This window comes from Tupaia chinensis, unplaced genomic scaffold (genome assembly GCF_000334495.1).
Source record: "Tupaia chinensis unplaced genomic scaffold, TupChi_1.0 Scaffold000314_1, whole genome shotgun sequence".
NCBI lineage: Eukaryota > Metazoa > Chordata > Mammalia > Scandentia > Tupaiidae > Tupaia > Tupaia belangeri.
In genome coordinates, this window is record NW_006159807.1 from 2,298,549 (window position 1) to 2,312,754 (window position 14,206).

The 14,206-nt window shown below is 38.6% G+C and overlaps 1 pseudogene; it reads right to left on the bottom strand.

The window, feature by feature from the left end:
- Positions 1–11,562: 11,562 nt before the first annotated feature.
- Positions 11,563–12,158, bottom strand: LOC102474241 (rRNA-processing protein FCF1 homolog pseudogene; annotated as a pseudogene).
- Positions 12,159–14,206: the final 2,048 nt, after the last annotated feature.

Sequence of the window (14,206 nt, forward strand, 5' to 3'; positions counted from 1 at the left end):
TTCCAATATTACTTAATAATTTTATTTCTAAAGTGTTTTCTCTTTCATTGTAATCCTACTGAATCTTATGTAAAATATGCTAGTATTCATAAAATTTAGTAAATGGAGAAGCCTAGACTTGACATTGGTTTTCCTTCTAATGTCTTTTACCAACTCTATGTTGGTATTTCTAATTCATACTGAATTGTGATTACTTAATGTCTTTCTTCAAGTGTAACTTATGGAATTCTCAAATACAGGAACTGTGCCTTACTCATATTTATGTCTGTGTAATGTGTCCCTAGGTCACATCCATAGTTTATACTTAATACAGTGTTTTATGGGTGAATGAATATATGAAGGAGATTTTTAAAAATAATTATTTATTGGGACCAGCAGTTAGCATAATGGCTATGTCGTTGGACTCCCATATAGTCAACCGTGGTTCAAGTACTGGACCCGGTGGCTTATACTCAACGCCGGGCATGTGTGCGTGTGTGCCCAAGATCCCTAGAGGAGAATGGAGGAGAAGAGATTGTGGTGTGGCCATCCTCCCAGGGGGGTGATTTCTCGCTGTCTCTCTGTCTCTGTCTTTCTGGCGCACACAAGCGCCCTATAGCAAAAACCTCTCAAAAAATAAATAAATAAAAAGAATTATTTATTTACTTAATACATATGCTATTATTATTATTTTTTAATTTGACCAGACAGAGACAGAGAGAGAAAGAGAAAGTGAGAAAGCAAGCTACCAGGTCTGAGACTTGCACTTTGTTGGCCATGTAGGAAACCAGCACTCTTAACCACCATGGCACCTGCTGGCCCTATGAATGAGATTTTATCTGATTGAGGGTAATCTACCTTTTTTTCCTTGAATCACTAAAGGTTTGGCTATAATTTGACTTTCAGGGTACTTTGAAAACATCATTAGTTTGGTTATTCTAGAAGAGTAAGTGGTAGCATGTTAACAGTTTGAAAATGGTTGTGTGTCATTGATTGTATTTCACCATATTGGACTTTATTGAAGATGTATTTGAAATCTGAAATTTTTACTGCATTTTGACAAATGCAAGTGTAAAAAGAACTAGAAGTAATAATAAACTAGAATTGATTCGAGATGTGTTTGAAGGCTGACAGTAGTATTTACAAAACGGATTGTCTCTTAATGTGAGGGGTGAGAAGTAGGAATCATCACCCGTGTGGCAGGCTTAGAATAACATTCAGCCTGACTCAGGACTGGCTTATGATCTTTGCAGTCACTCAGGCCCCATACTCACAGGGACCTTTTCCTGGCCCAGCCTTGGTCGTGCAGGTAGCATGTAGACCTGCAGTGCTGGAAGCTACATGGCTGACTACGGGTGCAGCTTCTGAGTTGACCTGAAGACACCCCAAGCACAGGCATGCCCACGATCCTAAGGTGCTGGAAGGCCAAGGGCAATGTGGTAAGACTGTGTCGAGGATACTTCCTACCTTCCATGCACATACACATGCTCTCTCATGATAAAATGAATAAGCCTCTCTTTATTTTGTTAGTTTTTTATTTCTCTCCATAGGGTGTGTTTGCAAGAGAGCAGGAGAAAATGTGAGAAATCATCTCCTCGGGGGGATGCTGGTCTGGGGCTCAACTGAAGTCTGAGTCAGCCTGTGGGAGTCCAGAGCCTTAACCGCTCTGCCACCTGTTGGCCTGTACTCCTTTCTTTTTTTTTTTTTTTTTTTTTAAGGCTTTTTTTTTTTTTTTTTTTAAGGCTCTTGTTCTTGATTTGATGCTCTGCTGCCACCATCTTAAAATTCTTTTTCTTTAATTTTTAAAATTAAAATTCTTTTTAGTTTTTAATATTTTGTTATAGAGTGTATGCACTTGGGAAAGAGAAAGAGAGAGAGAGATGTTGAGAAGAAAAGTGAGAAATTGCACCCAGGGGAGATGGCCACGCCACAACCCTTTCTTCTCTGTTCTCTTCCTGGGATTTTGGGCATGTACGCACACATGCCCTGCATGATTTTTCAGGCCACCAGGTCTTCAACTGCAGTTGGCCATGTAGGAGTCTAGTGCCTTAAATCACCACACCACCTGCTAGCGCCAACCATCTTAAAATTCTTAACTTTTGAAAAAGGAGCTTTATATAAATTATGTTGCAGGTTCTGATATAAATCACAGGGAAATAATTACAGAAAAACATAAGGTAGGCAATCTACAAGATAACTGATCCAGATTATTCAATAATGTCATTGTTGTGAAAGATTTTTTTTTAAAGGTAGAACAGAAAATGTTCTAGGTTAAAGAACACTGAGAAGAGAGACAGGACAATCAAAAGCAATGAATGATCCTTGATTATATTGTGGATCAAGAAACCAAACACAGGAACATTTTTTTATGTAATTGGAAGTTTATGATGATATGTTTAAACCTTGATGTATTGTCAGAGTCACTTTTACCCAATATTAATTTTTGAGTTTAAGTGGTTCTAACTATTTGTAAGGGTTGGAATTTCATTACTTTCATTCTTTCTTAGAGGCCTTCCAAAGAACAAAGGGGACATTTACGTATTTTTTAATAGAACGAAAGTCACATCTTGCAGTTACCACACAGGTCCCTCCATAATGTAAGCTACATTAGAGGATTTTACTAATTGTATTTTTCCTGTGTCTTCAAACATTTTGGCACTTCTTCATCCTAGGAATTACTTACCAATTATTCCCAGTTATGATAAAAGAAAAAAAGATTAGAATAAAAAGAATACAGAAGAATGTTGTAATCATGAAAAACATGATCACTATTGTGTCATCTTTCCATTTTCTTGTTACACTGCCCAAAATATTGCAGGAGGTAGACGTAGGACCAGCTCTTGCCACAGTGGTTATGAACTCACCGTTCAGGAGAGGCTGAATCCCACATGGCAGTCACAGTTTACATCCCTGCTGGCTCAGCCTGAAACATGGTGGACATACGTGTATGTGCTCAAGATCCAATGGACTGGAAGAGGGGGGTGATGACATGACCAAACCCTGTGAGGAATGCTTCCCTTTCTCTCTCTCTCTTTTTCTTGCTCTCTCTTGTGAATATGTAAGCTATTATTAATAAAGAAAAATTTTTAAAAAAGTATAAAATAGTACTGGAGACACTATCTTTGTCATTTCATTAAGTTATTGAACACACTGGGACCAGCAGTTGGCGTAATGGCAGTTGGCGTAATGGCTATGTCACTGGACTCCCATGTAGTCGACTGCAGTGCCAGTCCCAGACCTGGTGGCTTAAACTCATGCCGGGCGTGTGTGTGTGTGTGTGTGTGTGTGTGTGTGTGACCGAGATTCTGAGAGGAGAATGGAGGAAGAAGGGATTGCGGCGTGGCCATCCCCCCTGGGGGACGATTTCTCGCTTTCTGTCTCTCTGTCTCTGTCCTTCTGGCAAGTGCACATGCCCTATAGCAAAAACCTTTCTTAAAAAAAAAAGTTATTGAACCCACTGTTGAATACATTTAGAGATTTAGAATTGTTTGTTTTCATTTAGCCTATAATGGTAATGAGAAATAATTTGACAGAAATTACTAGATAAATCAGAAGAACAGATATTATTACTCTCAAGAAATATTTTCCCAAGAAATCTCAATGTAAATTACCAGATGATGGTATCCTAGGTCTAGGGTCGATAAACCAGCCTGAAGTTTTATTGAGGAAAACCATGTCCAGTTATTTACATATGGTCTATGCCTACTTTACTATAAAGGCAGAATTGAGAGAGAGGTGGGGGCCCAGCAGATGGTGTAATGGTTATGTCTCCCACATAGTTGACTGTCGTTTGAGTCTGGGACCCAATGACTTAAAACTCAAACTGGGCATGTGTGCATGCATGCATGCCCAAGACTCAAAGACGAGAATGGAGAAGGGATTGGGGCATGGCCACCCTCCTCCCAAGGGGAGGGGGTGATTTCTCACTTTCTCTGTATCTTCTTCTGTCCCTCTGATGAGCACATACACCCTATAGCACCTATCTTAGGTGAATTTTATCAAACTCAGTAGTTGACAGGGAATAATATGTTTCTAAGGACTAAAGGGAAATGTGATATTCAAATCCAGTTAGACATTTAACAAGAAAGATTTCATTGCATCATATTTTGCAGCAAGAATCTAGATCATTGTGTTTTGCTAAATAATATGCTTGATTTTTAAATTTTAGTCTTTCATGATGTTTGTACACCAAAATGTACTTGGTTCAGTTCTTTGGCAGACAAATGCTAAAGACAGGTGTGTGTATAAAAGTAACTGATCATTTTGGGAACCAGCAGTTAGTGTAATGGCTATGTCACTGGACTCCCACGTAGTCGACCGCGGTTCGTGTCCCGGACCCAGTGGCTTAAAACTCACGCCAGGCGCGTGTGCGTGCGTGCCCAAGATCCCAAGAGGAGAATGGAGGAGAAGGGATTGCGGCGTGACCATCCCCCCTGGGGGGTGATTTCTCGCTTTCTGTCTCTATGTCTCTCTCTGTCTGTCTGGCGTGCGCACGCGCCCTACAGTGAAAATCTCTCAAAAAAAAAAAAAAGTAACTGATCATTTTAGTATTTTTTAATATTCACGATAGAGCGCATGTGTCTAAGAGAGGGTAGGTAGGAGAGGCATGCTTCACAGAGCTTCGTCATGCCACAATGCCCTTCCTCTATTTCTCTAGCCTGTGATGTTCCTGGGCACACTCAAGCACAAGCTGACCATGGTGGGGACTTGAACCATGATTAGCATGTGGCTTCCAGTTCCACAGTCTAGTGTGCTACAGAGCATGCCATAGATGCTGGGCCTTTAGTTTTTTTTTTTTATTTATTTTTATTTTTTTATAAATCTAGAAATGAAAATGTTTTGCAATTATAGAATGGAGAAGATGACTCTTCTCTCTTCAACAGAATTATGAAGTACTATGTTTTGAAGATGAAAGTACAAGAAGAATAGCTATAAATGACAAACTACAGTATAATAAAGATGCTTTTAAAATCTGGAATCTTGATTGCATTTTGGCAGTGCAAGTAGTGCAAGAAGACCCAGCAGCAATGAGTGATAAGCTTGAATCTATTTGCAATATAGTAGGTGTATCTGAAATCTGGAATCGGTATTTACACAGTGTGTATGTTCCGGTTTATTCATGGCGGTTGATGAGCACTCAGAAAATACTGCCTATTTTGGATAAATATATTCGGGTTGTCGGGAAAGTAACAATGCATTTTTGCATGGAAAAATACTTCATGACTTTCTTGACACCCTATATTCAAAACAGAAGAATAGGAAACGAAATTTGGCCTTTTATGATTTTATTTTTATTAAAATTTCTTTTTTTTTTTTGCTATTATGTCTATAAAATTATTTAAAAATTACCTATAAAATGACTTAACATTTATAGAGTTCATACACCTGGATGTTATGTAAATGGTCATGATTGTTTTTCCTGGCCTATAGAGGGTTAATATCTTGTGTTTTTGTGGTTATGTAGGACAGCATTCTTGTCTTTAGCAGATACACCATGAACTATTTATAGGTTAAGTGTGGCATGTCAGCAACTTATTTAGAAATGCCTGAGGAGGGGGCTAATGTTAAGAGAGGAGGGAAGAGGAAGTAACAAATAGGACAGAACATTAACAACTAGTGAATTTAGTTGAAAGAAATTCTGCACTGTTCTTTCAGATTTTTTTTGTAGGTTTGAATATTTCCAAGATAAAAAATTGAGGGGAAAAAAATCACCTGAATGGAAATGTGTGTCTCAAACAGATAAAAAAGAACTATTTCCCCCAGCACACATTCCTTTAGGGGAGAATACTTGTATTTATAGTATAAATAAATAAATTAATTAAATTATTAGTTTACCTACTTCTGATTGTATTAGCGTTTTACTGCTGAGCACTAGAGAACTAAAATGGTGACGGTAATAATAGGCATTTGCAGGCCACTAAGGATTTCTTCTTTCTTTTTTTTGGAGAGGTTTTTGCTATAGGGCGCGTGCGCTCGCCAGACAGACAGAGAGAGAGACAGAGAGACTGAAAGTGAGAAATCACCCCCCGGGGGATGACCACACCACAATCCCTTCTCTTCCATTCTCCTCTCGGTATCTTGGGCACGCACGCACAAGTACCCAGTGTGAGTTTAAGCCACCAGGTCCAGGACTCGAAATGTGGTCAATTACATGGGAGTCCAGCAACATAGCCATTACACTAACTGCTGGTCCCAAAAACGTATGAGAAAACTGGGACCAGCAGGTGGTGTGGTGGTTAAGGCACTGGACACTCCCACGTGGCTGACCACGGTTTGAGTCCTGTATCTGGCGGCTTGCTTTCCCACCTACCCTCTGCTCTCTCTCTTTCTCTCTGTCTCTCTCTGTGTCTCTCTCTAGTCAAATTAAAATAAATGAATGAATAAATAAAATGGAATAAATAATTCTTTAAAAATTTATGAGAAAACTGATTTTGTACTAATTTTCACTTATGAACTGTAAAAATTCATTTATTTTTGTTGTGCTATATTATAGGACTCTTGAAAGTCTTATTAGAGAAAAATAATTCTCTTCCTGACTGCTAAAGGCATGTAAAAGTGTTTTTTTTCTATTGCTGTAATTTCTCTGTGCTTGATGTTGGTTTGAATCAAATAATTCTTTTTTTTTCATTTTTCATTGACAGTGACCTTTTGTTTTCCAGTTCCTAGTATTCAGAATCCTTCAGGGCATTCTAACAATGTTAGTGCAGTAAAGTATGCATACAATATTTTCAACAAAATGCTTGTTCACAGCTGCCTGCCATAAATCACTCAGCCTGCTTTTTTAATAACAAATAATATTGCTTATCGGAAAGTTTCATCAAGTCTGGGTTAACCAAAAGAAGACACTATGTAGAGATATAAAAATAAACTGGTTATTCACCTTTACATTTTGATAAACCTCTTGGCTTACAACATTTAATGTCAAGTATTTTTGGCATCAGCACAGTATTCTGACTTCTGAAATGAAGTGGGAACAAATAAAATGTTAACTTTTATACAAGTACTGTTTGGAAAATTCTTTAAGGTATGGGAATTTGGGAGAATCTGGGTATTCTGTTTACGTGCGACTCCCAACTTCCCAATAACTGATAGGAATTCATTGAGTTTTAGCTATTATCATGTAAAAGGCTTCTTATACACTTTTAACTCACACATTTCAACATATGACTTTAACCCATTCTTGTTTCTCCACTATGTCCAATACTTGATTTCATTCACACACACACACATTTTTATATGGTCTATACGAATATGTATGTATATGTGTATATATACACACACATGATTGTCATGTTCATTGGGGTTCTTAGATAAATTCTGATGAGTCCAATTGGACTTTGGTTCTTTATCAGATAATCACTTTCATTAAGCTGTTTGCTCTGTTCACCATTCATTTTATGGAGAATTCTCAGTAGCTTAGAAAATGCTCATTGCATAGTGACAAGTATTATTACTGTTACAGTTCAAATTCTTATATCACAAATATTCTAAAGACTTTATGAAAATCTTTCTAGTGACTTCTACATTTTCTTTCCCTGGAAGTTTCCTTAATGTCAGATATCTCAGGAATCAAGTTGCAAATTTTTTGGTGGTAATAATAATAGCTAATATTCATTTGTTCAATTAACATGTCCAGGGTCCATCTCACAGCTAGTGGGTGCAGGTATAGGTGTTCCCGAACTCCCCTGAGCCTGCACATTTAACTCCTCCTGCACCATCACAATTCTTGACACAAAGTAAGGCAGGTCCACACGGTCTCCTGAAACTCTCATCAGCCTGATAGAAAATGTGTGGCTGTCTTTCTTCTAGGTACCCAGAAGGGAAGGGCCCAGGAATCCTTTATCTTCTGCTTGTTCTTTTGTTTTTGTTTTGCTTTGTCTTTTGCTTGTTTCATTTGATTATAGGAAAATATTCCAGAATCTTTTTTCGGTCTTCAGTTTGCTTTACCTTGAAATATATTTTGTCAGTTTCTGATCCAGGTTTACCCTAAGAAAGATGTCTTTTGCACCTGGACTGCCAGCAGCCTATGTCAGTCCACTGATAATCATGCAAGGAGACCTCAGTGCTCAGTGGAATCTGAGCACCCAATAACTGTGTTTCATATGTGTGTTCTCTTTTATGATCCAGCAAAATGTTGAGTCACTTTAGTTACATATACTTATGTCGAAGTAGGCTGTGGTAGGAGGGAGGCCTGAAGATTGGACGGCAGCCCGCTCAGCTGTGGAAAATACCAGAGGGCAGGATCGTTGTTATCAAGCATCTTTTTTCTGACTTTAGGACTTTTACTTTGATGACTCATGTAGAAGAATTTGGGGTTGAGGACTGAAGGGTTCACGGCACAAATAGTGGTAGGGTGACCCCGAGTCACTGGTAAAGCTATGAAAGCCCTCATAATTTCCTTTTTATAGTCACTGATATAAAATGAAGATAGAACATCAGAAAGAGAAAAATCAGTGATCATTTATCATGTTTATCATCCCTTGTTTATTAGGAATTTTTTTAGGACCTCTCTCATCTAACATTTTGAGAATATGCATGCAAGTTCATTTTTCTGTTGTTCCAGATTAAGTTATGCATACTAAAAGGCCTTCCATAATGCATAGCTGAGTCAGATTTTTCTAAATTTTCTTTCCCATAGGATTATGTAGCTTAATTTCTCAGGTGATAATGCTCAGTTCCAACCCTGAACACCTTAAATGTAGTCAAACACTCTACTAACTGGACTTCGTGGGCTGCCTCCATCCCTCTGAATTGAGTGGAGAGAGCAGTTTCAGGATTGTACTTTACTCCCTTTGCCGCAGTTTCCAGTGTCTTTCTGAATGCTGTATTGCTAAAGCTGTGGCTACTGCTCCTCCACCCACTGCTACTTTTTCTCTTCCCAATCCTAGTTCACCATGTTTTAATCATCTTCACTGAAGTGAGTCTAGTTAAATATGCATTGTGGGAGGTTAGAAATTTCAAGATTATAGGAAGTATCTCTGCATATTCTAGCAGGGATTTTTAATTTAGGAGAATCTGAAATTGTGGGGAGATTTCTGTTCTTGACTTTATAGGACTTCTGCAGATAATAAGTACCTTTTTTGTCACTAAGCCAACCAAGATGATGAAGTTTCAGAGTACCATCCTATTGTCAGTCCCAAAGAAGGAATTCTTGGACTTGATAGATTTTTAAAAAATTTTTTGAGAGATTTTTGTTTTAGGGCATGTGTGCTTGCTGGAGAGACTCTGACAGAAAGTGAGAATTCACACTCCGTGGGGTTGGCCATGCCACAATCCCTTTTCTTTCATTCTCTTCTTGGGATTTTGGGCATATGCACACTTGTGCTTGGTGCAAATTTCAGGCCTCCAGGTCTGGGACTTGAACTGCAGCTGACCATGTGAGAGTCTAGCACTTTAACCACTGTGTCATCTGCCAGGCCCAATAAATTTTTTTAAACATTTATTTATTTTTATCTTCTACAAGTAGGAAAATTGGGGTCGGGGAGTGCACATGCACACTCCCAGTAGGGTCTTGATGCTGCAGTCTGCCCCCAGTCTTCAGCCAGCCCTGGATCCTGGGCAGATATTATCAGGAATGCTTCCAGACCTGAACTGGGAGCCTTCCCATGTCAGATTGCCTTGTGCAGTGTCACATCTTACTGCTACACTGGTGCCTGGCCCCTAGACTGGATAGATTTAATCAACTGACAGCTCTCTTTGGACATGAGAACCAGAGAACATCTTACAATTTCACTGAAGGTTATACTTAAGCCTGAGCTACAGGAAAACCAATAGCAGCCAGAAAACTTTAATATTGGGTTGTCAGAACAGTCACAATGCATTTTTGCATTGAAAAACATAAAAATATGTCATGACTTTTCCAATGACCCAGTAGCGTCAGAATACATCTGACCATAGGGGATATCAGCTTGTCGCTACTACTGTCCTTAGAAGCTGGTGTTGAAGCTAGATAGGTAGGCTTTATTATTGTCCATTCTTTAGGCTAGTGGTAGTTATTAGGCCCTTGTGTACTGCACTTGAACTAGTTTCATAAACACCTGGTCTGTTTCTCAGAGGTCCTGACCTTCCTTATGCTCACATAAACTCTTAGATTGCTTCCTTTCAATTTCAATTCATTTGGCTTAGTATTTGGATCCTCCCTCAAATTGCCCTGATATTTTCATATGTAGCCACCTGGATTTGCACTGTGTGCCTTGTTTCTAACCTAGCATCCCAGGGTTATAGTATCGGTGGTTAGGAGCATACGCTCTGCAGTCATGTGATGCCAGTTCAAGTACTGGTGACTTTAGACAGGTGCCCTGATCATTCTTATGTACTGGTTTTCTCATCTGTAAACTGTTGACAGTAATGAAATCATTGCTGTGTTGAGGCATTAGTGAAATAACAAATGTAGAAGTATTTAACAGGACCCTGACATATTATGCAATACAACCAAATGTAGTGTCGAGTTTTTCTTTTAGGCCAAGGGTTCTCAAACTTTTTAATCTCAGGATCCATATGCACTTTTTTTTTTTAAGCAATCATCTAAACATCTGATTTATAAAAAAATGCAATGAGTTTAAAAAATAAAAAGATACAAGTTTTTAAATGAAACAAACATTTTCAAAACAGCATTGAAAAGTAAGTGTACTTGACCGTACTCATTTTGCATTGAAAAACATAAAAATATGTCATGACTTTTCCAATGACCCAGTAGCGTCAGAATACATCTGACCATAGGGGATATCAGCTTGTCGCTACTACTGTCCTTAGAAGCTGGTGTTGAAGCTAGATAGGTAGGCTTTATTATTGTCCATTCTTTAGGCTAGTGGTAGTTATTAGGCCCTTGTGTACTGCACTTGAACTAGTTTCATAAACACCTGGTCTGTTTCTCAGAGGTCCTGACCTTCCTTATGCTCACATAAACTCTTAGATTGCTTCCTTTCAATTTCAATTCATTTGGCTTAGTATTTGGATCCTCCCTCAAATTGCCCTGATATTTTCATATGTAGCCACCTGGATTTGCACTGTGTGCCTTGTTTCTAACCTAGCATCCCAGGGTTATAGTATCGGTGGTTAGGAGCATACGCTCTGCAGTCATGTGATGCCAGTTCAAGTACTGGTGACTTTAGACAGGTGCCCTGATCATTCTTATGTACTGGTTTTCTCATCTGTAAACTGTTGACAGTAATGAAATCATTGCTGTGTTGAGGCATTAGTGAAATAACAAATGTAGAAGTATTTAACAGGACCCTGACATATTATGCAATACAACCAAATGTAGTGTCGAGTTTTTCTTTTAGGCCAAGGGTTCTCAAACTTTTTAATCTCAGGATCCATATGCACTTTTTTTTTTTAAGCAATCATCTAAACATCTGATTTATAAAAAAATGCAATGAGTTTAAAAAATAAAAAGATACAAGTTTTTAAATGAAACAAACATTTTCAAAACAGCATTGAAAAGTAAGTGTACTTGACCGTACTCAGCTCATTACACAGCGTATAGGTGGACAGAAAAATAATTCATGACAAATAGCATGTTTAATGAACTGGCAACAGAGATATTTGGTCAAAGAATGGCAGAGGAACTTTGTCCTTTAAGAATTAGAATCGAGGGGCTCCATAATCATCTGGCATCAGTTCAATGTTGTATCTATGGCTAGAAATGTGCATGATAGGAACTCCTGGGATCTTCCAGATTCTTCGTTTAAGGTCTCCGTCAACTGTGGCCACGATGTAACACTTGTGCTGAGTTACTCTCTGTACTAAGCAGTCATCTGCATAGGTTCCTTTATGTGTGCATGGTAATCGTTCAAATCTTGGATCCTTAGCGATCCTTAGAGCCACTCGATACTTTTGCCCCAATTTTTCAATTTCAGCCATTACACAGTCAGTTATACAGGGATACACTTGGCATACAGACAGTCCATCATCGACTGCACTAAGTCCAGTTTGGCTTTAATGGAAAAGTTGATAAAGTTGGTATCAACCAGGATGTGGTAAGGTGGACCCAGCTGTGTATTATATTGAAAGAATAAGCAGGAAGGGTGTTGGGGGACGTCTCTTTCCTTCAGCGTGCTAGGATCTTTCTTTTCTTTCTTTTTAGGTTTTAATCTATCCTTTTCTTTAAGCCTTTGATCTCTGAGACTGAGCATTTGCTTCATGGTTGCATACTTTCTCGTTTTCTTTTGTTTCCCCATGCTCACGCCACACTCAGGTTTCTTCCAGAATCCCATATGCACTTTTAAATATTATTGAGAACTCTAAAGAATAGGCATTTATGTATATGATATACAAATTGCTGTTTACTGTATTTAAAATTAAATTTAAGATATTTTAGCTTAAAATCCTGAGAAGAGAATGATGGAGAAAGGATTACGGTGTGGCCATCTCTCTGTCTCTCTGTCTTTTTGTGACAAATGCATATACCCTATAGCAAATGCTAAAAAAATGGGGGGAGGGGGTTTGAGAAGAATGATATTCTTTTACATTTCTATAAACTCTTTATTGTCTGGTTTCGAAGACATCTGGATTCTGAGGGGCCAGCATTTGGCTTGATGGTTAAGGCACTGGACTCCCACGTGGCCAACCACAGTTTGAGTCCCAGACCTGGTGTCTCGGTTTCTCACTTTTCCCTTTATCTCTCTCTCTGTGTCTATGGTCAAATTTTAAAATATTTAAAACAAATAATTTTTTTAAAAAAGACATCTGAATTCTCATATCTGTAGTCATCTGTTGCAATATATTATTTTGATTAAGGTCTATGAAGAAAATCAGGTCTCCTACAGTTATGTAGGTAGAAAAGAATAAAGTATTTTAATCATCTTTTCAAAATAGTTGTGGATATTCTTTGTTACTATACTAAAACTTGATCAATGGTAGTTTCTTTTTATTTTTTTAAAACGAAACAAAACAGCCCCAAAAAACCACAACTTTGCCAGAGGGTGCTTACATTCACCTGCAAAAGAGAGGGAGAGAGAGAGAAAGTGAGAAAGTATCCCCCATGGGTCATTGATCTTTTTTGTGTTTGAATCTTTTACCTAACCATGATATTGTGGTATCATTGTACTTTAAATTTACTATATTGTACTTTTGTCATGTCAAAAATAATGATTTGCTGAGTTATGCAGATCTAAGTAGTAACACGTTTCATTCAGCAATGTATTTTAAAGATCACATTATTTAATATCACCAGCGATCTCATTTAAAGTCTTTAACTAATAAACTATTGAGCTCATGGTGATGGGCCAGCAGGTGGCGTGTTGGTTAAGATGTCTGGATCCCACCTGGCCGACTGCACTATTGGAGTCCCAGATCCAGCCACTTGAGAAACACACCAGGTGTGTGGGTGGGTGTCCAAAATCCTGTGACGAGTCTGAAGGAGAAGGGCGTAGGACATGAACGTCCCCCCGGGAGGGGTGGTGCTTTCTCACCTTCTCTATCCAGAGAGCTCACGAGCCCTATAGTAAATTAAAAAAAAAAAAAAAAAAAATCATGGTGATGAATACAGATTTTCCCAAATTCTGGTTTTCACTTGAAAGTTTGACTTTTATGACTGCCGATAAATGCTGTCTGTTATTTTCCTTGAAGTGACAGGCTCACTTCGTTCATTTTCAAGAAAATGTCTATCAGTTACCCAAGTCTGATTAGTCATAGTTTGTCAGTCATTCTTTCAAGTGAAATGTGTTTATGAACATCGTGGCTAGTTCAGCTCACAACTCTCATGCACTCACACATGCTTTTCTTCAAGACAATCGTAATTCTCAGTTTGAACAGATGCACCTTATGTATGTCCTGTTTTGTTACGCAGAATATTGAAAAGATATGTACTTGAGGGTCAGGATTTGATAAAACTCATATTTTCAAAACTGCTTCATCAAGAGCATTCTTATGTGAATTTCTTCTTTTGGAGAGATTTTTCGCTATAGGGCACGTGTACTCGCCAGACAGACAGAGACAGAGAGACAGAGAGACAGAAAACGAGAAATCACCCCCCAGGGGGAATGGTCACGCCGCAATCCCTTCTCCTCCATCCTCCTCTCGGGATCTTGGGCACGCATACACACGCGCCCGGCATGAGTTTTAAGCCACCGGGTCCGGGATGCAAACTGCGGTCAACTACGTGGGAGTCCAGCGACATAGCCATTACACTAACTGCTGGTTCCTGTGAATTTCTTTTTTAAAGAAGGTATGGTAGTGAAGAATACAGTGACAACGCAGTTTATTCCCTCTGCTTTGCTTTGTTCTA